Raw genomic sequence first — 10,317 nt, 5'->3', positions numbered from 1 at the left:
GACCCTCGAAATTCGGGATCTTGTCGAAACAACTTTAGAGGAGGACGTTTTAACCGTCTTAAAGCAGAAGTTGCAAAAGCCCGAATTAGAGGTGACTTGCCGACTTCTGACACGTTTTGGTGGTACGAAAGTGGCACTAGTACGCTTGAATGAAACGGACAGCGAGAGTCTGCTTAAGCTGGGCAAAGTGCGTATTGGCTGTATAAATGCATCCATCCGAACGCACTTAGAAGTGACAAGATGTCAAAAGTGCCTAGCCTATGGACACGTGACCCGAATTTGCAAGGGCCCCGACAGAACAAAAAACTGTCGGAGATGCGGCGAAGCGGGACACTTCTCCAAAAAGTGTACTAATGACAAGCCAAAGTGCATAACGTGTACAGATTTGGGAAAAACGGAAGTCAACCATATCCCTGGAAGAATTTCCTGCCCGGTTTACAAGGAGGAACTGGAGAAACTTAAAAGGGCAAATCCTTAAAGCTCCTTCAAGTCAACCTGCATACAAGTAAGGATGCACAGGTGCTCCTGATGCAAACAGCTAGGGAAAATGAGGTGGATATCCTGTTCTGCAGTGAGCAGTATCAAGGAAGCGACCTAGCACCTTGGTATCAGGATAAGGCGAAGAGAGCCGCCATCAAGCTGTGCAACCCAGAATTGCGGGTTGACAAGTTCTTGGAGACAAGCAGCGGGTTTGTGTGGATAGAGGTGGCTAACATACGTATGTATAGCTGCTACTTCTCACCCAACGACCCGCTGACCACCTTCGAAGCCAATATAGAAGACCTAGAATCGAGCCTCATAGAATCCAAGCTGGATGTCATCATCACTGGCGATTTTAATGCAAAGTCGCCAGAGTGGGGTGAGACGAGGCTCGACAAGAGAGGAATTCTGATTGGAGAAATGATCTCCAAGAACGATTTATTAGTTGTAAACCGGGGAAAAACATGGACGTTTAGACGAGGTGCGATCGGATCGATAATAGATCTAACGATAGCATCGTCTAATATATTTAGCCGCATAAGCGACTGGCGGGTCTCTGAGGAATATACAGCAAGTGACCACCAGTACATTGAGTTCTCAGTCTCAATGGGAGACACACGAGGAGGAAAGAGACAGGAAGCTCCTAGTCGCAAAACCTTCTCGTGGAACATTAAGAAACTCGACAAGGAGAAGTTCAGCCGGTCCCTAAAAGAATCTATCTTAATTGAGGATTCTGGTTGGGTGAGGAGGCCGAAAAGTCTAAATGGAGAGGTGCGAGCGGTGCGAAATATAATCGTCACCGCTTGCAATGCGTCGATGCCACGTCGCAAAGGCGCCTTTCCAAGGAAAAAATCCTTGCACTGGTGGTCAGAAAAACTGTCCTCCTTGAGAAAGGAATGCCTCAAAGCAAGAAGGACATATACCCGTTCTAAGGGAGATCCCTTGCTGAAAGAGGCTTTCAAGGAGGCGAAAAAGGACCTCAAGAAAGAGATCCGCAAGTCGCGACGCCGTAGCTGGAAGGACCTAATCGAGGAGGTCGATAAGGACCCATGGGGTCTGGCTTTTAAAATCGTAACTAAGAAATTAGTGACGAGGCAAAAGACCCCCGGCCTGGACAATCCCGATTGGGTCAGAAAGATAATAAGTTCTTTGTTTCCTCCTGCAGAACCATACCTTAGAAGGGACTGGAGTTTTTGCAAAGTCGAAGAGGAAGAACTCTTCACACTTAGTGAACTGAAAAAAGCAGGCAAAAGATTAAAAACAGGCAAGGCGCCTGGAATCGATGGGATAAGTAACGAGATCCTAAAGTTGGTAATCGACACTTCACCCCAGATTCTGCTTCGATGCTTCAATCTTTGCCTTGAGAGAGGAGAGTTCTTCCGCGACTGGAAGCGACAGAGGTTAGTCCTCCTAAGGAAAGGTGAAAAACCTCTAGATAAGGTTTCATCGTACAGGCCTATATGCCTGCTAGATACGATGGGTAAACTTCTAGAGGATATGGTTCTCCAGAGAATGCAGGGCCACTTGACCGAAGAGAATCGTCTATCCGATTACCAATTTGGTTTCCGTAAAGGCAAGTCCACAGTTGATGCCATCCAGGCAGTTGTGGACATAGCCAAAGCAGGAAAAAACAAATTGGGACCTGGGAAAAAGAAGAGCTTCTGCGCGTTGGTAGCAATTGACATACGCAACGCGTTTAATTCCGCAAGATGGAAAGATCTCATCGAGTCGATGGAAAAGAAAAACATGCCGCCCTACTTGTTGCGGATAATGGATAATTATCTTAGCGACAGGTGGGTTATATATGAGGGAGACACCTGCACTCTCAGGGAAGAGATGCAGCGTGGGGCTCCTCAAGGCTCGAGGGTGGGTCCATTTGTATGGAATGTATCTTACGATGATTTTCTGCGAATGGATCTGCCCGAAGGTGCGATGATCATCGGCTTTGCGGACGACGCGTTGTTCGTGTGCACTGCCGAGAGTGAGGAGGCTCTTGGGACATTGGTGAACGAATGTCTGCGACTAGCAAAAAGCTGGCTGGATACCAGAGGTCTTGAAATGGCCCTGGAAAAGACCGAGGCACTGCTAGTCACAGACAGACGTGGTTATGAGCTCCCACGAATCGTGATAGACGGATTCGAGGTCAAGTGGAGTAAACAAATTAAATACCTTGGTGTGGAGTTGGATGGAAGGTTAAACTTCCACCACCACATGGCTACGGCGTCGAATAAGGCGATCGAGTGTGCGGCTAATCTTTCACGGTTAATGCCAAATGTTGGCGGACCCCGTGAACAAAAAAGAAGACTGGTGGCGAGTGTCGCCCACGCTAAAATGCTCTATGCAGCACCAGCGTGGGCCCCATCCCTGAGGAGTAAAAGATGTGTTACCATCTGTGAAAAGATACTGTCGGCGCAGAGATCGATAACAACGCGTATCATCTCTGCATATAAGACGGTATCTACGAGTGCTGTGCAGGTCCTTGCAAGTGTCCCGCCAGCAGATCTCTTGGCGAGGGAAAGGGAAGAAATGTTTCTCTTTTCTAAAGAAAGCAGTTCCTGGGATGAGGAATTAAGACCAAGCAAGGGCCTGATCCGCAAAGAAGCGAGGCACAGGCTCATAGAAAGATGGCAGGAAAGATGGGATGGTGAGGGAAAAGGTCGATGGACCTATCGCCTTATCCCGGCACTCGCCACCTGGATAAATAGGAAACACGGTCAGGTTTCCTATTATTTGACTCAGGCGCTCACAGGTCACGGGTGTTTTAACTCGTACCTGTGTCGCTTTAAATTACGCGAGAACGAGGTGTGTGCATATTGCCAGTTCCCTGAGGACAACGCGGAGCACACCCTCTTCTCATGCAAAAAATGGGACTTGGAGAGGCGGGCCATGTTCGAAGGTGTAAACAGTCAAGTTACACCGGAGAATATGGTATCGCTGATGACCCAGTCGGAAGAGAATTGGCGGCAAGTCGAGAACTTCATAATCTCGGTTATGTCGAGGAAGGATCTCGACGGCCGCCAAAAGGCGTAATTTAAACAGCTTTTAATTTGTTTGTTTGTTTTTTATTAATTTATTTTGTGATTTATTTGTCCCTATACATTTTTTTTAATTTGTTTTGTTTTTTTTATTCATCTTTGTACAATTTTATGTTTTCAATATTTTATACGCGTTTATTTTTATTTTTTTTTATATATCCGTTTATAATTTTATCTTTTGACTTTTTAAACTTCTTAAAATTTTTGTTTTTTATTGTTGTTGTGCTGTTAATTCCGCTTTTATATTGAAATAGTTTTAAATTTTTTAACTATTGACGCAGGAGAACCGCAGACACAGAACAAAGTCGCAGCAGCGATAGAGTTGGAGCGCCTCCCTCGAAGGCTAAAGTCTTACGACAGTTCCGAGGGAGGGTAAAGGGCTCCAAAAGAAGGGTTACGGGTTTTAGTGGGTCGGGCTGGTAGTAGGTCGCCAGTTTATTAAATTTATTATAACATTTATTTATTTATCCGTTTTTTTTAAATTCCCTTTTTTTATTTTACCAACCCCACATAACCTTGGAGTGCGGAATCCAAGGTATCTGTAAACAGATTTCCCAAAATTCCCTAAGCAAAAAAAAAAAAAAAATAATAATAATAATAATAATAATAATAATAATAATAATAATAATAATAATAATAATAATAATAATAATAATAATAATAATAATAATAATAATAATAATAATAATAATAATAATAATAATAATAATAATAATAATAATAATAATAATAATAATAATAATAATAATGAGGGTAAACTCTGTGAAGAGATACCAGGATGCACTCCCTTTGCGGAAACTTCCTGCTATCTTGGAGAGACACATCGACCTCCACGTCCGAACACACATGTTCACGTGCCCTTGGATATCATAGACGTCGCATCAATGCTCCGGCAATGCTATAACGTCTATGTAACTAACGGAGGCGGTTCAGGGCCCATCTTGGCCAGATGCTATATTTGTAAGATGCTTAATTTGTAAGAATTTACGTTTTATCCCCGAGCCGTTCAAAGACCAGGCGCCGCAACATCCAACTGTGGGAGCTCGAGATCAGACGGAGAGCACGACTACAGCTCTGGACGGCGTAACTGCACGCCCTAATAAGGCAAAGGGCGTTAATAAGCGCCCCAGGGAAGGTGCAAGCCCAGATGCGAGTCCGCAACGGGCGACTCAAAGCGGGAAAAGAATTAAGCGAAAGGATGCTCCACAGCTTGGTTCTGAGTCGCTAGATGGAACGAAAGAGGCGCCCTTAAATAGTCCTGGCAGTTCGTATGCTGAGACCGTTTTAAAGGACGGAGCGGACAATGGGGACGGCTTCAAAGTTGTTAAAAGCAAAAAGAAACGGACTCCAAAAGAGAAACCCTCAGGTGAGAAAAAAGAGCTTCCGAAGCCCCCTTTGAAGCTGAGGAGCACGGAAGCTGTTAAAATTACGGCAAGCGACCCAAAGCTTTATGAGGGTATCTTGCCGCTGCTAAAAGCAAAGGTAAACCCAGAAGATACGGGTACCGTGATCCGGAAAATCAGGAGAACCTTTAAACAGGAGGTTCTCGTGATAGTGAAAAAGGGCGGAGAGACCTTAAAATTTGCAGATGCACTGTCTTCGGCCCTGCATGGTAAAGCTGAGGTCACACCTCTAGTGAATAAAAGATCTCTAGAGATTAAGGATTTGGACGAAGCCACCTCAGAGGATGAGGTAACTGCAGCACTAAGAGAAAAGCTGGGTAAACCCGACCTGAAGATGGAGTGTCGACTTTTGCCGCGATACAGAGGAACTAAGGTTGCTCTGGTACGTCTGACAGAGGCAGAAAGTAACACTCTGCTAAAGCTTGGTAAAATAAAAATCGGCTGGATAAATGCTCCAATTCGCGAGCATGTTGAAGTAGATAGGTGCCAAAAGTGCCTAGCATACGGACACTCAACCCGAACCTGCAAAGGCCCCGACAGAAGCAAAAACTGTCGGAGATCTGGGGAAGCCAGAGACAGATCACGATTCCGGAAAGAGAGCCTGCCCGGTTTACAGAGAAGAACTGCAAAAGATTAAAAGGGCAAATCCTTAAAATTTTTGCAGGTCAACTTGCATACAAGTAAGGATGCACAGTTGCTCCTAATGCAAACAGCAAGGGAAAATGAGGTCGATATCCTGTTCTGCAGTGAGCAGTATCAAGGAAGCGATCTCGCCCCTTGGTATCAGGATAAGGCGAAGAGAGCCGCCATAAAGCTGTGCAACCCAGAATTGCGGGTTGACAAGTTTCTGGAGACGAGCAGTGGGTTCGTGTGGATAGAGGTGGCTAATATACGTATGTATAGCTGCTACTTCTCACCCAACGACCCACTGACAAACTTCGAAGCCAATATCGAAGACCTAGAATCGAGCCTCACAGAATCCAGGCTGGATGTCATCATCACTGGTGATTTTAACGCAAAGTCGCCAGAGTAGGGTGAGACGAGACTCGACAAGAGAGGAATTCGTATTGGAGAAATGATCTCCAGAAACGACTTATTGGCAGTAAACCGAGGCAATACATGGACTTTTAGACGAGGTGCGATCGGATCAATTATAGATCTAACAATCGCATCGTCTAAACTATTTAGCCGCATAACCGACTGGCGGGTCTCAGAGGAATATACCGCAAGTGACCACCAGTACATTGAGTTCTCAGTCTCTATGGGAGACACACGAGGAGGAAAAAGACAGGATGCTCCTAGTCGCAAAACCTCCTCGTGGAATATGAAGAGACTCGACAAGGAAAAGTTCGGCCGGTCCCTAAGAGAAGCCCTTTTAATTGAGGACTTGGGCTGGGTGAAGAGGCCGAGCAGTCTGGATGGGGAGGTGCGAGCGGTGAGGAACATGATAGTCACCGCTTGCAATGCGTCAATGCCACGCAAAGGCGCCACTCTAGTAAGAAAATCCTTGCACTGGTGGTCAGAGGAGCTAGCCTCCTTGAGAAAGGAATGCCTCAAAGCAAGAAGGACATATACCCGATCTAAGGGAGATCCCTTGCTGAAAGAGGCTTTCAAGGAGGCGAAAAAGGACCTCAAGAAAGAGATCCGCAAGTCGCGACGCCGTAGCTGGAAGGACCTAATCGAGGAAGTCGATAAGGACCCATGGGGTCTGGCTTTTAAAATCGTAACTAAGAAATTAGTGACGAGGCAAAAGACCCCCGGCCTGGACAATCCCGATTGGGTCAGAAAGATAATAAGTTCTTTGTTTCCTCCTGCGGAGCCATACCTTAGAAGGGACTGGAGTTTTTGCAAAGTCGAAGAGGAAGAACTCTTCACACTTAGTGAACTGCAAAAAGCAGGCAAAAGATTGAAAACAGGCAAGGCGCCTGGAATCGATGGGATAAGTAACGAGATCCTAAAGTTGGTAATCGACACTTTACCCCAGATTCTGCTTCGATGCTTCAATCTTTGCCTTGAGAGAGGAGAGTTCTTCCGCGACTGGAAGCGACAGAGGTTAGTCCTCCTAAGGAAAGGTGAAAAACCTCTAGATAAGGTTTCATCGTACAGGCCTATATGCCTGCTAGATACGATGGGTAAACTTCTAGAGGATATGGTTCTGCAGAGAATGCAAGGCCACTTGACCGAAGAGAATCGTCTGTCCGATCACCAATTTGGTTTCCGTAAAGGCAAGTCCACAGTTGATGCCATCCAGGCAGTTGTGGACATAGCCAAAGCAGGAAAAAACAAATTGGGACCTGGGAAAAAGAAGAGCTTCTGCGCGTTGGTAGCAATTGACATACGTAACGCGTTTAATTCCGCAAGATGGAAAGATCTCATCGAGTCGATGGAAAAGAAAAACATGCCGCCCTACTTGTTGCGGATAATGGATAATTATCTTAGCGACAGGTGGGTTATATATGAGGGAGACACCTGCACTCTCAAGGAAGAGATGCAGCGTGGGGCTCCTCAAGGCTCAAGGGTGGGTCTATTTGTATGGAATGTATCTTACGATGATTTTCTGCGAATGGATCTGCCCGAAGGTGCGGTGATCATCGGCTTTGCGGACGACGCATTATTCGTGTGCACTGCCGAAAGTGAGGAGGCTCTTGGGACATTGGTGAACGAATGTCTGCGACTAGCTAAAAGCTGGCTGGATACCAGAGGTCTTGAAATGGCCCTGGAAAAGACCGAGGCACTGCTGGTCACAGACAGACGTGGTTATGAGCTCCCACGAATCGTGATAGACGGATTTGAGGTCAAGTGGAGTAAGCAAATTAAATATCTTGGTGTGGAGTTAGATGGAAGGTTAAACTTCCACCACCACATGGCTACGGCGTCAAATAAGGCGATCGAGTGTGCGGCTAATCTTTCACGGCTAATGCCAAATGTTGGCGGACCCCGTGAACAAAAAAGAAGACTGGTGGCGAGTGTCGCCCACGCTAAAATGCTCTATGCAGCACCAGCGTGGGCCCCATCCCTGAGGAGTAAAAGATGTGTGACCATCTGTGAAAAGATACTGTCTGCGCAGAGATCGATAACAACGCGTATCATCTCTGCATATAAGACGGTATCTACGAGTGCTGTGCAGGTCCTTGCAAGTGTCCCGCCAACAGATCTTTTGGCGAGGGAAAGGGAAGAAATGTTTCTCTTTTCTAAAGAAAGCAGTTCCTTGAATGAGGAATTAAGACCAATGTTGGCGACGAGAACACTATACCTTGTGAAAATCCATCAATGGAAGGGGACAAGGAAAAGGAGGAAGAAGGGGAAGCGAGGCTGGAGAAAAGTGTCGAAAAAGGCCTACAGGTCAGTGACCCTTGAAGTCGGGCTTGGACTGGAAGAGTCCTATATTCAAATTAAATATTGTTCCGAAAGTTTAATTTCTATTATTTGGTAAGCTGTGTTAAAAACAAATAATCTGTTGAAGACTGTGAGTGACTAAAATCAAATAAAATTTGAAGACTCATATCGAGTGACGCTATAATACTTGAAGATCCACTTGGTGGATGACTCTTCCTTTAGAATTGTAAAAGATCAAGTAAGTGGTAATATGTAAAACTGTAATAATATGTAAAACCGTAATAATATGTAAAACTGTATTACAAATTAATAACATTATTCAATACGTATTTCTATATATTTATAAATTTGTTAACTTCCTTTTCAATAAAATTCATTGTTGTTATAAATAAAAATATTCATTTAAATCACATGGTTTAATATTATTTTTCCCAAATGAGAAATTCATGAGAAGTTATATATATTAATTAATCAAAATAACAAATGGTGGAGGCGCCGGGTAACAGTTATAATTGTTATGTTTATGTTTCGAATCAAGCGAGTACAAACCAACAAAACACAACGATAACAGAGGATTATCTTATTTGACCGCTACGTTTGATATTACAATATTTCAGAAAATAGATATTGATAAAATTTAAATGCGTGTTATAAAAATAAAAATAAAATAGTCTTTGAAAATGTTTCAATAAAGATGGGAAATAATAATTGATATACTATCAAAATTAAAATCAAGCTATGCCCACGAGGAATGAATGTTTTTATTCATAACAGATAATTTGTTCTATTTCATTTAATTCGATCCTTTGAAATAAATAATTCATCTTAACGAAATACACCTTATTATTATGTGTTGGACATATATTTTAAAAATATTTAACATGCGTGTGTATATGTGTGTACATGTGCGTGTACATGTGAAACTTACTCCCGTTAATAATGTTATTTAATCAATGATTCATAAATGAAAATGAGAAATGAACATTAGATCATCAATTTAATTTATATTATGAATATGCATGACATTTGGCAAATTAGAAGGCAAATTAAATGTGCCCCAAATAGAAAGAAATTTAAATATAACCACCTGATGACGATTTAAAGATAAATAGAATATCGTAGATTTTATTTATATATATATATATATATATATATATATATATATATATTTATGTATATTATATTTCAAATGTTAAAATTTGATAAATATTTAGAAAATTAATATAAACAACGAAGCTTACACCCCTTTTTAGAAAAATCAATCACATGTATTTGTATATGTCCATATACGTACGTACACAACTGAACAATGTGTCTGTTTAACACTTTTAATGATTAACCTCGATTTTACGTTTTGTATAAATAAAATATAATTTAAAAAAAAAAAAAAAAAAAAAAAAATTTTTGAATTATCTTTCAAATAATAATCATATGTTCCGAAAATAAAATAATATTTGTACTTTAAACCTTATTATTCTTACTGAAAATTACATTTCTGAAATTACTATGTGTTTTAACTAATTTAATTTGATTGTTGTTGACATTCAACAACTGTTCATCAATTTTACTTATTAACGTCTAAATAATAATGTTATGATGATAAAAACAAAAATTAACCCTCTAATAGATTATGTCACAATCGTTGGAAAGGGGAAATGGACGCAGAGGGCGTGGGGGAGAACGCGACCCGAGAGATCTGAATACCGGAAGTTTGAATCGCGATGGAAGGGGTAGCGGGGGAAGCTCCACGGTTTTAATCACAAATAGAAATCAGTCCGTTAATGATGACACCAATAGGGAAAATCGACACGCTAATCACACAAGTAGGAGTAGGAGTATGAGTAGGAGTAGGAACCACTCATACAGAAACTCCTATCGAAATAGGAGACGTGATGTTTCTGTGAACGACAACTCGGACTACGAAACAAATTATCCAGATGAGGATTCGAATCGAATGTCTTTAACGTCTTCTAGAAAGGTGGAATTAGAAATTCGCGCCGCGCGTAAACGACATGAAATTCAACTTCGAATGATTCAAGAAAAAGCACGATTAGATATGGAAC

The sequence above is a fragment of the Leptopilina heterotoma genome, unplaced genomic scaffold, assembly GCF_015476425.1.
Source record: "Leptopilina heterotoma isolate Lh14 unplaced genomic scaffold, ASM1547642v1 Lhet_354, whole genome shotgun sequence".
Lineage (NCBI taxonomy): Eukaryota > Metazoa > Arthropoda > Insecta > Hymenoptera > Figitidae > Leptopilina > Leptopilina heterotoma.
Note: the sequence above shows the minus strand (reverse complement) of the source record.